Source organism: Cibotium barometz, chromosome 51, assembly GCF_041138505.1.
Source record: "Cibotium barometz isolate CiBa-2024 chromosome 51, ASM4113850v1, whole genome shotgun sequence".
NCBI classification, from domain to species: domain Eukaryota; kingdom Viridiplantae; phylum Streptophyta; class Polypodiopsida; order Cyatheales; family Cibotiaceae; genus Cibotium; species Cibotium barometz.
Genome location: NC_141096.1, coordinates 27443214 through 27466176, shown reverse-complemented (window position 1 = coordinate 27466176; position 22963 = coordinate 27443214). Strand labels below are relative to the sequence as shown.

Genomic DNA, 22963 nt, shown 5'->3' with positions numbered 1-22963 from the left:
TATGGTGGACTCATAAGTTCACTCCTCCTTTGTCCCTTCTACTCCAGAAGGTATGAACAATAGAGGTCTTAGAGGACTGCTTGACAATTGGGACTGGTCAATAGTGGGAAAGAACTAGACCAAATGGAAGAGGAGTTTAGACTACTTTCGAGAGAAAGGAAACTGGTAACTACTAGTAAGATAGGTGTGGGGTAGAAGTGCAAAAAGAATGGGTCTCTACAACCTTTGATAAGACCTACTATAGATAAATGAGTGGGTTTGGTCTAATGGAGTCAAGTTGGATAAACGGGCACCCATGGTTCTGTATATGGAACTAAGAAGGAGTGAGGTGAATGTAGAATACTGGAATAAAATCTAGATGTGGTAGGATGGAGCTCTAGCATCTGGAGGAAGAGTTGGAAGATAATTAGGGAAGCAAATATTCCGGTTTAAGCCGAAGTATTCTTGTGGAGAGTATGCATGTGGGACCTCCCTATTGGGCTCACTGCAACAAACAAAGAGCCATGAAAATTACAAAACATCCATAAATGCAAAAAACACTCACGCGACTGTAGGCGCAGCCATATACGTGGCTATAGGAGTGCATATAATCGCGTGTAGACTAGCACATATACTACATCACATGGCTATACCATCATCCTCTTGTAGTGGCTTAAGCTATTATAGAGGAACTTCACTTATGGATACTATCCTAGGTGGAAAACTATTATGCAAGATGGGAGGCATGCCTTTTGGGATTGTCCAGCTATTATTTCAAAGGAACATGGGGCATAATTGGGAAATGGGTCTCAAGAAGCATAGAGGTGCAAGGGTATTGGGGGGATTGGGTCCTTGGTAGATAGGGAGTGCTGATAGGGCTTTAGATTTGTTCTTTAACATAATCAGATTCTATTGCCTGTGGGAGATATGGAATTCTATAAACATTATAATTTTTTAGAAAGAGACTAGTCTTGGGGTAGATGTGCTAGAGTTGATGTATAAATGTGTACATATGTGATGAGACAATATGTTATGTTAATAAATTGAATGATGATACTGTGGTATAGTTAATTCAGGCCCTTCAAGTTGGGATAAGATGATCTTTTCTATAGTGTGGGAGACTCTTGTACATACTAGGCCATCCTAACGGTTGTCATCATATAGGGATACTCAGGGCTTGATGTGAAAGCAAAGCAGCCTAACTTTGGGCCAAAAACAAGGAGGTGGTACCTGAAAGAGAAGTAGCCAAACTATACTTTTATGGCATTCATTGAGAACCCCCCCGGAACTAGGCTAGCCGTGTTTGGTCAAGAGGGAAAGTCTTGGAGAAGCATCCTGTATAAGGGCTGCATTTGTGGGGCCATTGTATGCAGTTGGGGTATCACATCTCATGGGGGCGATCTTCCTTTGTCTGGGAGGATGAAAGTTGGGACCTCATCTTGCAAATTACTCAACAGTTAATTGGAAGGCCTCTCAATTTTGTTGTGGTATGTTGGCTTCAAAGTATTTACTTGATATAATGTAATTCAAAGAAGGGTTGTGTTAGTTGGAAAAAGAGACTTTTTGTAAATGGCAGCTTTTGTTAATATTAATATATAATTATTGCTCCTGAAAGTGGCAATATATGAGGTTGCAATTAACCTAAAGAGAGCGAGATTCGTTGGGCGCCCTAATAGGGCGGGCAATAATATATCTTCTCCGTAACCCGTTCAAAGAGCCGATCAGGGGGAGGCGAGGGGAGAGCGCAGCGGATCAGGTCGAGGGCTCAGCATGTTGAGGTGGAGTGCGAGCGGAGGATTAAAATGTGTGTGTGAGAACTACCTATTCTTATTTTGTAGTGTTCCCAGTTTGCGGCCTTCAGAAATAAGTCACGTGCCTTTGAGCGGCTATATAAGTTTCCTCACGTCAGTGCACTAATCCGATCCAGTGAAACGCTTGCTGCATTGCTTGTGGTTTGTTCAATTTGTTTAGAAAATCAGAGACCCTTATCCCCGTAGTGCCTTCTAGTACCTCAGCAGAGACCCCGTTACCATCATCTCATGAGCGCCTCTGTTGGGGATCCTTCTGCGCCTCTGTTGCTAGCACCAATGGTAAAGCCACGTCAAGCGAGGTAAGTAGCCGATTGGCAAGTGTGTGGAAGGAAATTCAAGGGGAGAACAAGTGGAAGGGGCTCCTGGATGTGGAGCCCATCGATCCAACCCTCCATGGTAACGGTGTTCTCTTTTGCAGGGCCTAGGGTAGGCAACTGGGCCTTTAAGACAAGAGTGGAGGAGTTACGATTGAAGGTGTTGAGGGTGGTCAATGTGCATGACACTGTGCCTAAGATGCCTGGATTTTGGGTGAATGAAAGAGGGTTGTGGGGTGCCATCGCGAGAGCAGGCTATGGCTGGGTCCTCGACTTGTGGCCCTGGGCCTACTTCCACGTGGGACAGGAACTCTGCTTTGATAGTCATGTCTCGCCATACCTCCGAAAGCCTTCCTTCTTCTGTACACAAAACCTAAATCTCCACCACAACCTTGAGCTCTACCTTCACATGATAGACGGATTCCAAGGCTTCCGGCAGAAGTTTGTCTCAGTGTTTGGTCGAGATATTGCCCTAGTGAACAAGTCATCCGACATTTTGATGCGCGAGCTGTTTTGCCCATCCAACTGGTGGCAAGAAAGAAACAAGGGTCTCATTAAGAACGAGTTTGGGCGGTGGGTAGTTGCCCCTCAGCCTGAGTACCACTGACCCTAAGGCATCATGGAGGTAGCAGACAATACTTTGTATACAGTGTGGTGCTTGTAATAACTTATATGTTTCAATTGTAAGATGAACAAAATCATGGATCATTCTAAATAATGGATTAGTATTTTTTTAAAGATTATTAACAGCTGGAAAGCCTAAACCCACCGCACTCATTAACACAAATAATAGATAAGGTTACGCACAACACTCCACTTTTTGTTGCATGATACTAAATAAATAGCATGCCATGAATGCAGAACACTTCATAGAAACTATAGGTCTTGTAATGGTGCACACTACACAAATAGTACTATGCACACTTATATTAGCATAATACCTCTAGGTTCCTTAGTGCAATAAAAGGTCATGGAGAATAGTATTGAAAAAGAATACTAGCACTCGATACTACTATACTATAAAAAACTCCAACAATGCACGACACTTCCAAAAGAGCTTATGCGTATTATAATCCAATTGTGGACATGAATTAGTACCAAAAGCAACTAAGTGCTGTATCGTACAAATTTGAGTACACAATACATAATGGTACAACACAACAAATAGTAGAAAGTATGCACAATACTTCCAAGAAAGTACATACTATAAAGTTATAAATAGTACTAAAAAAGAACAATAGCACTTGATAATACTATACTATAAAACCTTCTAACAATGCACAAGTGACAAGACTTCCAAAAGAGGTTATGCCTATCATAATCCAATTTTAGACATGAAGTAGTACCAAGTGCAACTAAAAGTGCCGAATAGTACAAATCTGAGTACATAATACATAATAGTACAGCACAACAAATACTAGAAAGTATGCACAACACTTTTAAGAAAGTACATAAAATGGTGTTAACAAGAACATTATACAAACATAATAAATAATTATATAAACATAGTAAATACTACAAAATATGCACAACACTTCCAAGAAAGTACATACTATGGTGTTAACAAGTACTATAGAGCTTCACAAATGTAGCACAAATTGTAGAAAAGTCCTATATATAAAAAAGATTACAGAATTATACTTTAGATTCCCTAAACTACCAAGTATGCATAGCACTTCCGAACTTCTTTATTACTGCAAAGTACACAAAAGGGAGAAAATAGAAGTTTATTATAACATACCTCCGAGATAAACCAAGTTATAATTAAAGATAATCTTAAGTTTTGGATGCTAGAGATTTTAGTAATGAATTCCAGCAGGTTTTCAATAGTTTTTCAGTAGTAAAAATTCGAAGTGGTAAAATTAAGTGAAAACTCAATATTAAAATTAAGTGTTAATTTTAATTTTAAGTTTTCACTTATGCTTAAATCTTAATGCATATAGCTTATGCATATGACCTATGCATTAAGCTTTATACGTAAATCTCAATGCACAAGGCTTTTTCATAAATATGTATGTAGTTTATTAAGATATAAACTTGTAGATTGTCTTTGCAACATAAACTTGCAGTTTATAAACGTATATATTTGCTTAAACTTGTAGATTGTCTTGGAAACATAAGACAAACTTCGCAATGCAAAATCAACTTAACTTCTTCTCAAGGTAAGAGTACTTTTATTTTATAATTAATTTCTTTTCTTGTTTATGGTGCACCTCTGAGTGCTTGTGAGTATTTTATTTCATGATACATAAAGCATTAGGCTCATGCATTATGGCTTTCATCTATGCTTATGCATTATGTTTTTATTCGTAAAAGCCTTATGTATGAATCTTAATGCATATGGGTTATGTATTAAGTTTTATGCATAAGGCTTCATGCAATGGCTTATGCATCAAGCTTTATGCATAGGGTTTTATGAATAAAGTCTTAATGCATAAGGCTTATGCATTAAGCTTTATGTGTAAGCTTCATGCATAAGGCTTAATGCGCATGAAGCTTTACGGTAATGGCTTATGCATTAATTGTAATGCATAAAACTTTTGCATAAATATATATATAATTTATTAATATATATATATTTTCTTAAAGTTGTAGATTGTCTTTGCAACATAAGCTCAACTTTTCTTTTTGTCACAGGGCGGTAAGAGTACTTGTCTTTCATAATTCATTTCTTTACTTATTTATGGTGCATCCGCGGGTGCTTGTTGGGAGTATTTTATTTGATTATACATAAAGCACAAGGATCATCCATTATGGCTTTCATCTTATGCTTATGCATTATGTTTTTATGCATATGGATTTATGTAAAAACCTTCTGAATTAAGTTTAATACATATGCATAAAGCTTAATGCATATGGCTTATGCATTAAGCTTTATGCACATATATTAAACTAATGTCTTATGCATTAAGCTTTATGTATAAGGCTTTTTAATTACATTTTATGTATAAGCTAAGGCTATTCACCAAAATGAACATACTTCCTTTCATGAGAGAAGAAGAAGAGTAGAGAAAAAAGAGAATGCAAGGGTTGGTTTGGGGAGTAGCACTTAGCCAACCCTATTGAGGGTTAACTCCTCAATGTGAAACCACTAGGGACTCACTCCACCACTACTTGTTTCATCCAAGCTAACTCATCGATGTGAAGCCATCACGAACTCACTCCACCACCACTTAGGTCACCCAGGCAGAGCTTTCCTTAAGCTAGGTTGGGATCAATGAGAGAAGGAACTATGGTGAACTCAACTCCTACTCAATACCTTTATGTGGGCAAGAGTTAAGTGTTGAGAGAGGGAGAGAGACAAGACAAGAGACACCACATACTCTCCACAAGAATGAATCATATTAGTCACAAGTCACATATATATAGTCAAGGCCTACTAGAGTGAGTTAGGGCTAGATTTATATAGCTCCAACACCCCCACTCAAATAAAGGTCTCCAGCTGTGAGTAAAAAAACCCTTGGGAGCACAAGGGAAAAACCTGAGCTCCTACATATAAATGTACAATGCCACCTTAAAGTCCATGTGCAATGTGCTTCTATATACAAAGTACAAAGAATAAATATGCATGATGTGAAGTAATGTGTGAAGTGTCCTAAAGTCTATAGGCTATGTACAAGTCTAGACAAAATTGACATGACATGAGATGTGTTAATCTCCAAAAAGAGAGGCCGTCGCAACTCCAAGTTTTGATCGCAAAAGTGTAAACCGAGCTTCATGGAGTCCTTTGGTGAGAATGTCTGCAATCATTTGATCACTTGGACAATGTTCTACCATTATTGCTCCTTTCCTTACTTCATGTCGAACATAGTGATAATGAACTGCAATATGCTTGGACTTACTATGTTGCACGTAGTCCTTGGCTAGACTAATAGCACTTTGGTTGTCACATCTAAGAGGAGTGCTTGAGGAAGGAGAATGACCAATATTAGCAAGCAATTTTCAAAGCCAAAACCAATTCACGAGCTGCTAAAGATGCAGCTACATATTCAGACTCTGTAGTAGAAACTGTAATACAGTGTTGTTTCTTGCTAGTCCAAGATACCAAACAGCCGTTGATAAAGAAGCAATTACCACTGGTGGGTCGCATGGACAAGTTAGAGCTTGCTGCCTTTTGAGAACTTGGATCATAAAACTTGTAACCCTTTGAGTTGTAACAATAACCAATAAAAATAACCTTCAAACCTGAAGGTTCTAGCTTGTGTTGTGTCTCTTTTGGGACATGAATATAAGCAATACACCCAAAGACTTTGAAATGTGTAATAGAAGGAATTTGGCCTGTCCAAGCTATGATTGGAATCTTACCGGAAGGTGCAGTAGTTGGAAGATGATTTAAAACAAAAATGGTTGTCAATACTACTTCTGCCCAAAAAGAGCGAGATAATCAAGAATGAACAAGCATGCATGTGATTGCATTAATAATTGTATGATTCTTTCTCTCTCCAACTCCATTCTATTCGGGAGAATATGGAATGGTATACTCATGGTGGATGCCGTGGTCAGGGATTTAATATTCACGTGATCACAAGATTTTTTGTGATAATAACACATGTGAACAAGTTATTCACATGTTCTCATGTTACCGTTCACAAAATGACAGGTCACTTGCCGTTTGGGAACCCCGTAAAAGCTTGGCTGCTACACATGGGAATAAGCTATTCACATGTTCTCATGTTACCCTCTTCACATAATAGCAGGTCAGTGGCCACCTAAGAAGATTTTTTATGCCCGAAAAAGATACTTTTTTAGGCCCTTGTGAAAGCTTTGTGAATATAACATGTGATCACAAGATTTCCTGTGTTATTAATATATGTTATTAACATGTTCACATGTTCTCGTTTACGTCAGTGAAATCCCTGGCCGTGGTTGATGCAATGATCATGAAATAAGTTGGAAATATATTCACCACCATTATCACTTCAAAGAATTTGACTCTTGGACTAGTGTGATTCTCCACAGATATTTGGTACTCTTAAATGTGTCCAATGCTTTTGATTTATGTCATAGCAAAAAGACATTTGTATACCGTGAATAGTCATCAATAAAAGTAATGAAGTAATAGTAGCAAGACTTGGATGGAGGAAAGGTTCCACAAATATTAGTATAAAATGAGATCCAAAAGATTATTTGAATGAATATTTATAGACATTGGAAATGGCTTACGATGATGTTTGCCTAGAGCACAATATTCACATATCCCCATATGCGGGTGAGATTTGAGGTCCATACCTCTCACAAGATCATGACGATGAATATCAAGAAGCTTTGATAAATTTGAGTGAGCAAACCGATGATGCCATAGCTTACAATCCAGATCTCCTAGAGCTGTAACAACATTTGCAACATCCTCATTCAATGAAAGTTCAAAGAGATTACCATGTCAAGGAGCAATCGCAATAGTGGTGCCATCCTTTTCGATGCAACACTTTGTATCATCAAATCCAACAAATAGACCAAGATCCACGAGCCACGCAAAAGAAAGTAACTTTCTTTGTAAATCAGGAACATATAAAACTCCTCACAATATTTTGGTTGAGGAAGAAGTCGCCCCAATACCCATTACTTGGCAAGTTGTATTATCGGCAAGATAAACCACTTTCTTTTTTATAGGAATTGGATGATAATTATGTAACCATTGCAATTTATATGTCATGTTGCCAGTAGCACCAGAATTAACAATAACAAGAGAACCATCACGAACATGTAGTACCTTTTCTAGAGAGACATTATAATGAACCAAATTAGCCTCTCGGATGAACATTGTCTTCACCATCATGAGGATTTTGTTGAGTAGCATAAGCTTGATTTCGAGCTTCATCATAACGCCTCTTGAAGCATCGACTGGATGAATGCCTTGTGCTCCCACAATATTCATAAGTTGGAGAAGAGGAAGAACCCCTTGATAGACGAGGTTGCTTATTTGTAATACCATGTTCTTCATCATACTCTCGTGTCCAACATTCAGATACCAAGTGACCAGTTTTGTCACAATAAGAACAACAGTTTTGAGGAAATCTCAAACGAGAAGAATTACCTCCTCTTTGGAAGCCATGAGATGTAAATTGGGAGGAGGAAGAAGGGTGTTGCTGAAATGGACGTCTCTAGACAGCAATGGCTGTCTCTGATTCTATGTACTCTTGCGCAATCATGACCGTTTCATGAGTTACCAACGTCTAACGATCATGACGTTGAGAATATTCAATCAAAGAAATACATGTATGCTCAAAATCAATTCCATCCTTGTTAGATAATATAGTGACAATATTATCATACAAAGGATCTTTCACCGCATCAAGAAGGTGTTTAACCAATTGAGTTTGAGGAATAGGATCTCCTGTAGAGCAGAAAGTTGATTCATAATACCTTTGAAAGATTTAATGTGACTAGACATGGATGTACCTGTCTTGAATTGAAGCTTCCCTAGAAGATTAAAAAGATACAGAATCTCTGTAATAGTTTTCTTCTCAAACATAGTGATAAGATAGTCCCATATAGTATATGACATGGATAACGGATAAACATCTAGCATGAGTGAATCATTAAGGGCAGAAAGTATATACCGACGAGCAGCCTTATCACGAGACAAATCTAGTGTGCATGATCAATTTTCCACTACTCAAAAATAGGACCTTCGGTAATAAGGACATCATTCTCAAGTGGATCAATAGGTTGAGGAGGGCATGCAAGAAAACGAAGAACAATAACTGCCAATTCGTCTCCTTCCAAGATTAATAGCATCTTATATTTCCAACCAAGAAATCCTTGGCGTTGGAAAAGAGGAACAGAATGCTGTCCCTCGAAGGAAATCCGTTAACAAGTATGGTGTTTGCCATGTCGGGTTGTGAGAACACGTAGAAGATAAGATCGCAGAACTTGCAGACCATGTATGAGATATGAGAAACGTAGCCAAAAATAGGCATGCACCAGACGACGAGCATAAAGTGATCGTGTAAAGAATAGAACGTGAACCAAAATTAGAGCTCTAAAAGTGGAGACCTGTGTCTCATGCACATAAGCAAACTTAGAGGTCCATAAAAGACGAAAATAATAATAAGAAAAAGCACCGCGTTAAGAAAAAGCACCACGTTATGACGCAACTTGCATGGCAAGTTTTGTATCTAATTGTAGCTTGTATAGCAAGCATCCGAAGCTTTCATGGAAAGCTTTGACGATCAAATCCTTCTTACAACTCAGAGACAACTACCTGTTTGTTCTCACAAAGAACTTATTTTATTGTTTTAGATGCAGTTTGCCTGAACTGTCCTAACTTTTAACTTAGAACTCCGATTGACAAACCGTTTTGTTAGGATTCACCAGCAATGTACTATCTACATTCCTAAGACAACTTTTAGGAGACTAGGTATGGGAATTATGAGTTCACTATTCTTCCTTTCAGATTGACTAATGCACCTCCTACTTTCATGTGTTTAGTGAATAATGTGTTTTGTGAATATTTGGATGATTTCATTCTTGTATTCATAGATGATATTTTTTTGTATTCAAAGAATGAAAAAGAACACAAAATTCATCTTAGGAAAGAACTTCAAAAGTTGCGGGATCACAAGTTGTATGCAAAGATGAGAAAGTGTTTCTTTGCTAAAGACAAGATTGTGTATTTAGTCTGTGTCATTTCTAAGGAGGGTATTCGCATAGATCTTGAGAAGATTAAAGTGATTATGGAATGGTCTAGACCCAGGCATGTGACAGATGCAAGGAGCTTCATAGGATTGGCACAATTCGAGAGAAAACACATTACAGACTTTTCTAAGATAGCTTCTCCATTAACCGATCTCACCAAACAAGAAAAAAAGTTCAAGTGGGATGAAAGGTGTCAAGTAGCTTTTGACACTTTAAAAGCTAAGGTTGCTGAGAAATATATTTTGAAAATACCAAAAATGGGAAAATCTTTTGTAGTAATTTGTGATGGTAGTGGAACACAAATTGGGTGTGTTCTCTCTCAAGATGGACGAGTAGTAGAATATGAGTCAAAGAAACTTAGGAGCCATGAATAGAAGTATCCTACCCATGATCGCAAATTGAGCGCAATTGTGCATGCCCTTAACAATTGGAGACATTGCCTACTTGGTGTGAAGTTTGAACTTCGGACTGATCATCATCAAAGTTTAAAATATCTATTAACTCAACCTTTGGTAAACAAGAGGAAAAGGAGGTGGATGGATCTCCTATGCCAGTATGATTTTGAGATAAAATACATTGAGGGTAAGGAGAACAAGGTGGCTGATGCTTTGAGTAGGTGACCCTTGATTAATTCCTTGACTGTCACTCAATCGGACATAATGGAAAACATTAGAGATGAAATTGAGAGAGATCCCTTTTATGTGAGCATCCTAGAGAGAATTTCCAAGACTCCATCTCAGAGGGTTGAGGAAAAATATCATTTGTTCAAGGGGAACTTGCACTTTAATGAGAGACTTTGTGTGCCTAGTGAATCATCTTTTAAGGCCAAAATTCTTCATGATTGTCATGATGCACCATTTTCTGGACACGTTGGATATAACAAAATGTATAGTAAGGTCTAAAAAGCTTACTTTTGGCCTAGTTTGAAGAATGATGTCCAACTCTATATTAAAGAATGCATTGTTAGCAAGTGAAGATTGAACAACTTAGAATGCCAGGTCAAATGCAACCTTTAGACATTCCTTCTAGGAAGTGGGAATCAATTTAAATGGACTTTATCACTAAATTTCCCATTGCTAGAGGAGGATACTACACTACCTTTGTAATTGTCGATGGCTCACTTATTTCCTATGAAGAAGACAAATGGTACTCTTGAGGTAGCCAAGTTGTTTGTGAAAGAATTTTTTTGTTTGCATGGTGTGAGGTGAAAAAAAGAAAAAAGAACCTGCCTCTATAGCCCTTCACCTCCCAAACTTGGAAACACACAATACAACGGAGGCACCACCAGCCACCCACCCACCGGCTGGAACACTTCTCACACTTCACCACCGGCTGGAACACTTCTCACACTTCACCACCCACCGGCTGGAACACTTCTCACACTTCACCACCCACCCACGCCAGAAAGATAGCTCAAAACCACGATAAACAGATGATCATTCAGCAAACACACACCGGCTGGAACACTTCTCACACTTCACCACCCACCCACGCCAGAAAGATAGCTCAAAATCACGATAAACAGATGATCATTCAGCAAACACACAGCACCATCCACATTTCAACAAACTCAGCAAATACACCAAAAACCAGGACTCTGGCCAGGATTTACTGCCAAGGGAATGCACCCTTGTGTCTGACAACCAAGCCTCTGTCTCCCGGTCTCTGCACTCTCCAGAGGGCGCCCCACCAGCAACCCTTCTTCACTTCCTCTGTAGCCCGGCTACTCTCTGTCTGTTGCTACCTGCCAAGTGTCGTAGGCGAGTCCCACTGTCTCCAGCCCACACATCAGCACCTCTACTGCAGCCAACACACAAAAAAAACCAAGGCTCTCCCTCTGGTCAGCATCCACTCTCTGCGTGCAATCATCGACCACACAAAACTAGCTACTCCTCTCTTCAGAGGGCGCCCACACCAGCTAACCCTCAACTCAGCAGCTCTCACTCTCTGTGTGTCGTGACCAGCAGCTTTGCTAACACCAGAGCCTTGCAGCTCGTCAGCTCCTCTCGCTCTTCACACTGTAGCTCCCTTCTCTGTCTCTTCTCGATCACTCCAGCGTGACCCTTATCTTCACAAGGCCGCCAGCTTCTTATGACCAGAGGTGTCACCCATGCGGCCCACACCAGCCACTCACCTCTTCGCCTCTAGCTTTGCACAGCCACCCAAGAGGCTCCGTAATAAGGCGGCAACTCTACTCCACGACTGTCTTCGCGCCTCACACCCAACAGCAAGGCGATCTCCTTCTCTCTACCCGGCGACCACTCCACTTTGGCTCTCTCTCTTCAAAGTCACCCCTTGCGCCAGTCTGGTGTTACCACTGAGAGCCTTTGACGCCAGCCAGCTCTCTTCGCTGCTATCCCCAGAGTGCCTGCAGATCACCAGAGCCTCCCCAGCAGCCCTTTGCCTCTCACTGTCGTGGTGACCTCCAGCATAACAAGGCGGCAACTCAACTCCACGCTCTCCACCCATCTGCAGAACCCGGAGCTTCACTCTCTCTCGCCAGCCTCTATATCGCGCTCCCTTCACACCAGGCGGCTCTTCACCCCCCTCGCCTCTGCAGACTCACGAGCCTCTTCGCAGCTTCTCTTCAGCAAGGGCGACCTCCTTCTCGACCCGGTCTCTACTCCTTCGAGGCAGCCATCTTTTTGTTTCTTCTCGACCCGGTCTCTACTCCTTCGAGGTAGCCATCTTTTTGTTTCTTCACACCTTCGCCACCTTCTAGACAACGTGCTGGCAGCCAAAAAGAACCTCCATGTGGCTCCAATATTATTGGCCATGTGTATTATATATTTTTTATTTATTTTTTCTCAAACCTCAATAATGGCCACCATCCCTCTCATTACCTTGCTTTCCGGGTGAACATGCCGCGCCCATAACCTTCCTTCCAGTGCCAGAGCTGCCCACAGCCTCGTTATCAGCAGCATCAACTTACCAAACGCGACAATTTCCTAGTCGATGCCATGCATTTGGCAACCATCTGCACACCATACTGTTGCAAATAAAACTCCCAAATCTCCAGCATCTGCTCCCTAAAAAAACAACACGTGTACCAGCTCACTGCAAAACCATCTAGACTATACATTTGCTAGGGCATTCCAGGGCAAGGTTTATTTACACACCACGCATCCCATATGTACACAAACTCAAAATACCTTTCAGATTTTTGCCTGACATACTTTGCCCAACCCCTAGCCTGCTGAATCATTTATGATCAGCAGCAAGCATATGACCACGTTTTTCTCCGTCAATCCTTTGAGCATCATACAAGGTAATCAAAACATCTCTGTTCCAAGCCTAATCTGAGAAACACTGTCATCTTCCATAGGCGTAGTTTGCCATCCCACATCCCGCAACACAGCATAAGAACTTATGGAAACAAAGCTCTTGACATACACACCATCCTGCCTCATCTCAATACCAAACCCACTGATACAATCAGCACCAATATTGGAGAACCAGTGAAGCAACTCCTGCTAAGGATAAAAACTGATGAAAGCTTCATAAAGAAAAACCTGCTGTGCCATAGCATTTTCTTGTTCATCAACATAAGAAGCATCCCCATCAAAGCCAAGGCAAAACAAATTCCTCTTCAAAAGGCACTATTCCCAAAGCATCCACCTCCGTCCCTGTATGATCACCTTCATCAAGGCCAATAAGAAATTCATCTATCACAGCACCCATAATCTCATCCATAGCATCAGCATCATTCATAATCTTCTGGTGTTGCTCCTCCTTCATAGCATCAATTCTACTCATGGCTTTCTTAACATTAAGGCACATCTGATCATCCAACTCCAACTCAGGTTCATCATCCTGCAGACTTTTTATATCCCACTCATCCCACAAAGGTTCATTATCCAAAGACTTTAAAGCATACTCTTTCACATCATCCAAGCGTAATAGCGCCAATGGTGATCTTCACTGTTCCACATGTGCCTTGGAACCTGCGGGGCCGATTCCAGTACGAAAAGCTCTCTTGCCAAAGCTGATGGAATTACTAAAAGAAAAGATCAGGATGGGAATTTTGGAGCCATCATGCGCTCCATACTCCAACAAATGGTTTACCGTGCCAAAGAAAAATGGAGCATTGTGCTTCATTCAAGACATGCAACCTGTAAACAAGGTCACAATCAGGAATGTGGGAGCAGGTCCGATTGTGGACGAGTTTGCAGAAGCATTTGCAGGGAAAGCTATATACTCTATGGGTGATCTGTATTCGGGATATGATCAGTTCCAGCTGGATTTACAAAGCAGGGACATGACCAGAATGAAAACTCCTTTGGGTTTGGTAAGGATGTGCACCTTACCACAGGGAGCCACCAACTCAGTGGCGCATATGATGAATGAAATGAATAAAGTCTTATGAGACTTCATACCACAAATAACTATGCCTTTTCTGGATGATGTGTCCATAAAAGGCTGTGATGAAAAAGATAAAGATGGGGATTTGGATTCGAAAGGGTGCCGCAAGTTTGTGGCAAATCATATAAAAGATTGTGATAAAATTCTATCCAGGCTTGAAGAGGTGAATCTTACTTTGTTTGGATTGAAATCAGTGTTTGGGGTTGGTGAAGTACTAATCGTGGGGCATCTTTGTAGTACTAATGGGCGCAGACCTTGTCCAGCCAAGATAGATGCGATACAAAGAATGAAAGAGATATGCATTAATGTTACAGAGGTGAGGAGATTTCTTGGTGCATGTGTCTTTTATGTTATATGGATCCTACATTATGCACATGTAGCAGATCCTCTCTACCAACTTTTGAGGAAAAATCAGAGATTTTTTTGGAGTGCTGCACATATTAAAGCTATGCGGAAGCTGAAATGTCTGCTCCAATCATCACCTACTCTAAGGAAGGTAGATTATGAGTGTGGCAGGCCTGTGATTGTAACAGTTGATACTAGTCCTACTGGGATAGGATGGGCAGTAGGGCAAGATGATGAGGATGATTACAGGTATGTAATCAGGTTTGGAGCAAAGGTACTGAGCATTCGCCAGCGAAATTATCTGCAGATCAAGAGGGAGTTATTGGGAGTAGTCACTGCTCTAAAATGTGAAAAAGAATATCTTATTGGAGCATCCATGCTTGTGGAAACTGACTGCTTGCCACTCCTTGGGATAAATGCAAGCTGCACCACTCCAGATATCGCTATGCTCAGGTGGATTGCCTATATCAAGTCACTAAATCCTGAGTTTAAGCATATTGCAGGGAAGGACAACCCAGTTGCAGATATGCTATCAAGAGCCAGGTATGAAGATGAAGAAGGGATGATTAGTGACATTGATGATGTAGGCACAAAGTTCTATACTACTGCACATGCAAAAGGGGACCATGCTTGCTATCAAATGCACTTGAGTCTTTTACTGAGGAAATGTATGAAGGAGATTGGTTGCTTATTGGCCAATACTTGAGTACCTTGACAAGGTAGGAAAATTGGTCTGACTTAGAATTCAAGAGGATCCGCAGAAAGGCATATGGGTATTTTCTAAAGAATGGGTACCTGTGGAAGCATCCTAAGCAGAGGAATGCTATGCCACAAAGAGTTATATGTGATAAAGAGACTCAAGGGAAGCTCATGAAAGAATTCCATGAGAGTCTCTGGGCTGGACATCGAAGTGTGTGGGCCACCTTTACCAAAATAAAGGAAAGATATTGGTGGAAAGGAATGTACAAGGATGTATCCCAATATGTGGAAACATGCATGGTATGTCAAATGTACTCGAATGTGTGACATCGTGATGGCCTGCAACCAACCTACCCACCTGCCATGCACTACAAATGGGTAGTGGATCTAGTTACAATGCCCTTGGGAATCTGGCAGATGCGGTACGTAGTACTTGCAAGAGAAGACCTGACAAATCAGGTGGAAGGGCGTGCTCTTAGAACAAAGAGCACGGAAACAGTATGCAAATTTCTCTTGGAAGATATGATTTGCCGGTATGGTTGTGTTGAGAAAATAACAGCTGACATGGGTGAGCTAGATGCTGAAGAGGCAAGGGAATTCTTTTCTAGAATTGGCATCAAATTGGCCCTAACATGTGCTTACAACCCTGAGGGCAATGGTAAAAGCGAGCGAGGACATCTTCCAATCATTAAAGCTTTGGCTAAGGCATGCAGAGAAAGAATGCGGGAGTGGCCAAGGTTACTACCATATGCTTTATGGGCTGACCGTACAACTCATAGCTCAGTGACAGGATACATGCCTACAGAATTAATGTATGGTCAGAAGCCGATAATGCCAGTTGAAGAAGTAGTCCCAACTTGGAATGTATTACCCTGGGTGGAAGAATTGAACAGGGAAGACCTCCTTGCATTGCGAATGAGGCAGTTGGAGAGAAGGCCTGAAGATGTAGAGCTTGCTAAAGCTCGTTTGAAAGATGCAAGATTGAAAAATAAAGAAAGATTTGATATAAGACACAGACTCCGGCCAAAACCCATTGAAGAAGGTGATTGGGTCCTAATGCATGATAGTAGTCTTGACAACTAGTTCACTGTGGAAAGGAAGTTTGCAAAAAGATGGTTTGGCCCTTACATTGTCAAGCATGTGCATGGAAAACGTATACCTTGTGTGAGCTTGATGGAACAGAGATAAAGAATCTTGTAGCAGGCAAAAGGATCAAGATGTTTAAAAGAAGGCATGACAGTGATCCTTTTGATTCGCAGGAGACTCAAGATGAGAGGCTTGATAGTGATAGCATGGATATGGTTGAAGAGGAAGAGGATGATCTTCCTGGTAATGTAGAAGATGAAGACAACATCCATATATATGTGGATCTTAATGATGACTTGGCACATACCAGAGGATGTGCAGATTTAGAGGGGGCGGATGTCATGCCATGGCACGTCTATGGTGTGAAACCATGCATGTGAGGGCATTAAATACAAATTCAGATGCATGGGATTAAGTTTCATGACTTGAGTCATTATATGATGCCCATGTACATATGTTCATATTGTAAATGAGGTTCAATAAGACGAGCTGAAGCTGAGCCAGGTCTCAAAGCCTCAGTACATGAGTGTGGTGTGAATCGTGGAGTTTTTATGCTTATGGTGAACCTTGGGGGCTAGCAGAAGTCCTTGTGCCTGTGTACATATGGTGTGCGTGGTTTATGAATAAACTTTGCACTGAATGCCCTGGCAAATGTACAGAGCGGGTGGCTTTGCAGTGAGTTGGGCTCCGACGACTGGAATGGTCGTGTTTGGTAAGTTGATGTAGCTGACGAAGGCTGTAAGCAGCTCTTGTACTGGAAGCGTGGCACCATATATCATAATGAAGCAAGGTAATGAGAGCATTGTGTGGTCATCATTTTGGAGCTTTAAAAATAAATAAATAAAATATATGATACAAGTGGCCAATAATATTGGAGCCACATGGAGGTTCTTATTAGTTGCCAGCACGTCATCTAGAAGCTGGCGAAGAAGCGAGAAGGTGGCCGCTTAGAGATGAAACTGCCGAGGGGTCCAGAAGGAGTGGGGGGCCTGGGAAGAAAGTCGGCAGCAGAGCTGACGAAGAAGGAAGGTAGTCGCCTTGGGCTGGTGTGGGCAGAGCCTGGCTGGGGGGTGATTTGGAGACAGGCGAGAGGGCTGGTGGTGACGAAGGGAAAGTTGACGCCTGAGGAGAAGCTGGCAGAGATAGAGCGTGGAGCAGTCGAAGGTTGGTCGTCTTATGAAAGGGAACGCCTCGGGGGGGATTCTACAGACCACGGCATGCTGAAGAGAGGAGTGGCCGCCCTGTAGTAAGTGGACGCCTGCCCAGAGTTCGGTGGGACTAGAGACGGTTAGTAGCCGACTGCAGCGAGGAGAAGTCTCTCGGGTGGAGTGCAGAGGCTACCGGCAGCAGAGAGGACGGGCTAGGGAGCCGTTGGAGTGAAGAACTACTATGGCTGGTGGACAGCGTGACTGCAGCGAAGAGGTATGGGGGAGTTGGCAAGAGGCTGGCAGCAACTGGGGGCCGTTTAGCGTGGAGTGAAACCGGGCAACTAGAAGACAGGCGAGGCCGGAAGATGCTTGCTGGGGATCATGCAGAGACAGAGTTTTGGGCTGGAGTTTTCGTCGGGTGAGAAGACCCCTCGTGTGAGCGAAGAGAGCCAACGTAGAGGGGGTGGCCATTTTGCAGAAGAGAGGCTTCGTGTGTGGAAAAAGGCGCTGTAGAGGGCCAGGCGATAAGCTTTGGGACCGCCTTAGGTCGAGCTGCTGGGGCTCTGGGAAGCAGCTACAGACTGAGAAGAAGCTGGTGTGGGCAGAGCCGGCTAGGATTCGGCGGGACCAAAAGCGAAAGCGCTGGAAGAGGTGGCCGTCGTGTGTACAAGGAAGTGGAGGTTGGCGCAGAGGCATGCTGGGCGAGTATAGTCGCCGCCTCATAGATGACCAAGTGAAGAGTCCGGGGTATCTGCAGGCGTGAAGCAAAGGGAGCAGCCACCTCGTGTGAGAGGGGGGCCCTCGTCATTCTGAGGGAGCCACCTAGTAGAAGGCTCGGGCGCTTGTGCAGAGACAGAAGCTGGCGAAGAAGGGAAATGGCCGCCTAGTGGTTTTACTGGGGGGAAGTGTGCAGAAAAGGAATGGGAGGGAACTAGTCTTAGAAATCTGCAGAAACTCTCATTTTGGGAGGTTAACTTCTGTTCATGCCTTCGTGGTGCTTGAAATATAGAGGTTTAGAAGCTCTTTCAAAGGACATCAGCATCAAAAATCTCAAGAAAGTAACATGAAGTGCTGCTTGATTTTCTCAACGAGTGGAGTTTAGCATTTTTTTTAATGAGATAAGCTAATTATATACGATTTTCAAAAATCGTAAAACTTTTAATGGTTATAGGTTTGGTTTATATTCTTGGTAAATCTTGGGCACTCACGGCTCTGGAAAAATTTTGATGGTTTCTTTTGAGCTTTGAAAGCTGAGGGTCTCAAAGTAGGGTTGATTTTGGGTTTTGAACATGAAGCTTTTGGAAATCACATGATGATATATATATGCCATATGTTATTTTTGCTTTTGTGAAGTTGTTGGATTCAATAAGCAGGTTTTCAAGAGATCAAAATCTCATCTTCATATGATGAAGCTGGCAAAATGTGAAGTATGTTATGTGAATGGTTACATGTATATGGGAATCTTTTGAAGATTGTGCTATGCCTACATGTGTTATGTATGAGGCACTTGGAAAAAGGGTAAGGAGATCTATGCTTGAAGCGGGTCATGCTCTTGACTCGTAACGTATATGCATTCATCAAGCTGAATTTGGGGATGCTTTGAAGTGAATTGGCACATGTACATGTCGACCAAAATTGAGATGTCATAACCCCCTAGAAGAGTTATATGTTTTTGTTTCCTTGCTGGGATTTGAAGCTACTCTCACAGCCAGAAGTCTCGCACTTGCCCAGCGATACCACCCACGTCACGACAACGGTTTGTCAATCTGAGTTCTGAGTCAAAAGTTAAAACAGTTTAGGCAGATTGCATCTAAAATAGTAAAACAAATTCTTTGTGAGAGCAAACAGGTAGTTGTCTCTGAGAGTCGTAAGGAGGGTTTGATTGTCAAAGCTTTCCGTGAAAGCTACAGACGGATGCTTGCTGTACAAGCTACAGACGGATGCTTGCTGTACAAGCTACAGACGGCGGATGCTTTCCGTGAAAGCTACAGACGGATGCTTGCTGTACAAGCTACAATTGGATACAAAACTTGTCGTGTAAGTTGCGTCATAATGCGGTGCCTTTTCTTATTATTATTTTTGTCTTTTATGGACCTCTAAGTTTTCTTATGTGCATGAGACAGGGGTCTCCTCTTTTAGAGTTCTAATTTTGGTTCACATTCTATTCACTTTATGCTCGTCGTCTGGTGCATGCCTATTTTGGCTATGTTTCTCATATCTCGTACATGGTGTGCAAGTTCTGCAATCTTATCTTGTACGTGTTCTCACAACCCGACATGGCAAACACCATAATTAACGAATTTCCTTCTGGGTAGCATTCTGTTCCTCTTTTCCAAGGCAAAGAATTTCCTGGTTGGAAATACAAGATGCTATTAATTTTGGAAGGAGACGAACTGGTAGATATTGTTCTTGGTATTCTTGCATGTCCTCCTCAACATATTGATCCACTTCACAATGATGTTATTATTACCGAAGGTCCTATTTTTGAAGAATGGAAAATTGATCGTGCACACTGGATTTGTCGTGAGTGATAAGGCTGCTCGTCAGTATATACTTTCTGCCCTTAACGATTCACTCATGCTAGATGTTTATCCATTATCCATGTCATATACTATATGGGACTATCTTATCACTATGTTTGAGAAGAAAACTGTTACAGAGATTCTGTATCTCCGTAATCTTCTGGGCAAGCTTCAATTCAAGGCAGGTACATCCATGTCTAGTCACATTGAATCATTCAAAGGTATTATGAATCAACTTTCTGCTTCTACAGGGGGGGATCCTATTCCTTGAACTCAATTGGTTACACACCTTCTTGATACGGTGAAGGATCCTTTGTATGATAATATTGTCAATATATTATCTAACAAGGATGGAATTGACTTTGAGCATACATGTATTTCTTTAATTGAATATTCTCCATGTGATGATCGTCATACGTCGGCAACTCATGAAACGGTCATGATTGCCCAAGAGTACACAGAATCAAAGATAGCCTTTGCTATCCGAAGACGTCCATTTCAGCAACGCCCTTCTTCCTCCTCCCAATTTACATCTCGTGGCTTCCAAAGAGGAGTTAATTCTTCTTGTTTAAGATTTTCTCAAAAGCGTTGTTATTATTGTTCTCAGTTTGATTTAGAAATACAACACCATATTAGTGAATTTGGGAATTTCCCAATTCCCATTTTTGAATACTTAAAAAGGGAGACATGGATAACATGTTTGTAAGTTTCTCAAAACCCTATCATATGACCTATCGTTGGAAAGCGCTTGAAAAATGGAATCTAAAGTGCTATAAAGCTCTCATTTTGGATTAGTGGTGTTCCAGTTATGGTTAATCCAAACTTTTGACCACGTGTCCCAAACTTGTGGGAAATTCCCATATTCCCCAATATGGTGTTATACATCAAATGGATGTTAAGACGACTTTTCTTAATGGAGACTTAAATGAGAAAATATATTTGGAGCAACTTGAAGGATTTACAATTCCTCGAAAGAAACATCTTGTATGCCAACTCCACCGTGCTTTGTATGGACTAAAACAAGCTTCACAATCATGGTACATCAAGATTGATCATGATTGAGCCAAAATACATCCAATTGCAAAGTTTGAAGCATCAATATGGACATGAAAGATTTGGTTCCAATCTGGTGCCCGTAAGATGGGTGTAGACACTAATGCTTGCTTAAACTTTTCAAAGGATTCCTCACACTCGTCAGTCCCATTAAACTTTACAAGAAGAGCATATAATGGTCTAGCAAGGACAGCGTACATGTAGATGAATCGACGATAATAGCCACAATGTCCCATGAATATTTGTACCCCTTTAGGGTTGATAGGCCGAGGTAATGAGACAATGACATCAATTTTATCCATGTGTTGAAATACCATTGCGAGAAACAATATGGCCCAAAATCTTCCCTTATCTTACCATGAATTTGCACTTGTCAGGATTCAAGCATATACAATAAACTTGACACTTTTGAAACACAAGTCTCAGGTGTTCTATATGATTATCACGCTCTTGTGAGTGAACACATAAATCATCCATGAAGATCTCAAGAAATAGCCTAAGGTACTCCTTGAATACATGACTCATTAACCGTTGAAGGGTTGCAAGTGCATTTGTTAGACCAAATGGCATAACACAATAGGCAAAGATGCCATCTTCAGTACCAAAGGCTATCTTCTGTTGATCCTTTGGATCAATTGACACTTGATTGTAACCGGAGAATCCATCTAAGAAACTATATGCCTTTTTCCCTACAACACGTTCCAAAACATGATCCGTGATTGGAAGTGGGTAATGATCATGTACAGTAGTTGCATTTACCTTCTTGAGGTTTACACATACTCGAAGTTTTCCATTTTTCTTGGGCACCACTACAATAGGGGAGACCCATTCAGTGTGTTCAATCTCATAGATAAATTTTGCCTCTAAGAGCTTGTCTATTTCTTCTTTTATCTTTTGTACAAAATTCTCATTGTAAGTATAAGGACGTTGCTTGGAAGGCTTTGCATCCTCTCGCAATGGAATTGTATGCTGACATATGCTTGGATCAACTCCTTTGAGGTCTTTATAACTCCAAGCAAAAACATCGCGATACTCCTTTATTGTTTGAATTAATAACTTCTTCTCATCTAAGGACAAGTCTGTGGCAATCCACACATAGCGAGGCTCTTTTCTTGGCTCAGCGATATCAATTTTTTTTGCATCTTTTGGACCATCATATGAAACCCCTGGCATGCTTGGCTTTTGTCGCATGGGCTGTTGAAGAACAATCTTCTGATCTTGAAGAGTGTACTATGTGAAGTTGGGGGGAACATTGAAACCTTGTTCTTGTCCACTTGAGTCATCACTAATTGAAGACCATGTGGTTTTAAGCTCTCTTTTGTAATTTTGCATCAGAGTTTTTCGTTCAACCTTTATCTTTGCACTTATGACACTCTCTTTTGAATCTGTTTGAGACTTGAGTTTTTGTTTTGGTCTCTTTGTTTTTTTGTGATTTTTGCTAATAGTTTTTAGATTTTCTCCTGGTTGAATCCATTTGGTCGTTTTACTTGGTCTTTGATACTATGTTGTTTTTGGACATAGTATAGATATCCATTCTTTCCTGAGAAGTGAGGTGGTGGTCGAGAGTGTTCATTCTTAAAATCCTAGTCTTCTTTTTGTATTCTCTCACATCGTTCCCTCTAATCTTGTTTACGGATTCTCTTATGGCTCTTACAGCATTTACGTTTGGGTCGGCTTCGAGGGATCTCTATTTGAACCTCCCTTCCTCTCAAGAGTAGGCGTGCCTTTCCTAACTCCTCCTCGGGGATTATCACATCATCATCAAAATCAGAGTCCCATCCATCTTCCTTATCAGCATCATTAGCAGATTCGAGTGTTAAATCCTCCACTGAGACTTCCTCTACATGCAGTGCTGTGGATGCATCCCCATAGTACAAATCATCTAGAAGGTCACGTGGTTGTACCATTCGTATAGGAATAATGTCATATCCATCCGAGTCACAAAATTGAATTGGCTTAGGTAAAGCACGTCGGTAATGTTGCAACGACATGACTCCATTCTAGGG

General features: G+C 41.2%; 1 pseudogene; it reads left to right on the top strand.

Moving 5' to 3' along the window:
- Positions 1-2183: 2183 nt before the first annotated feature.
- LOC147609488 (phospholipase A1-Igamma3, chloroplastic pseudogene) lies at positions 2184-2711 on the top strand (annotated as a pseudogene).
- Positions 2712-22963: the final 20252 nt, after the last annotated feature.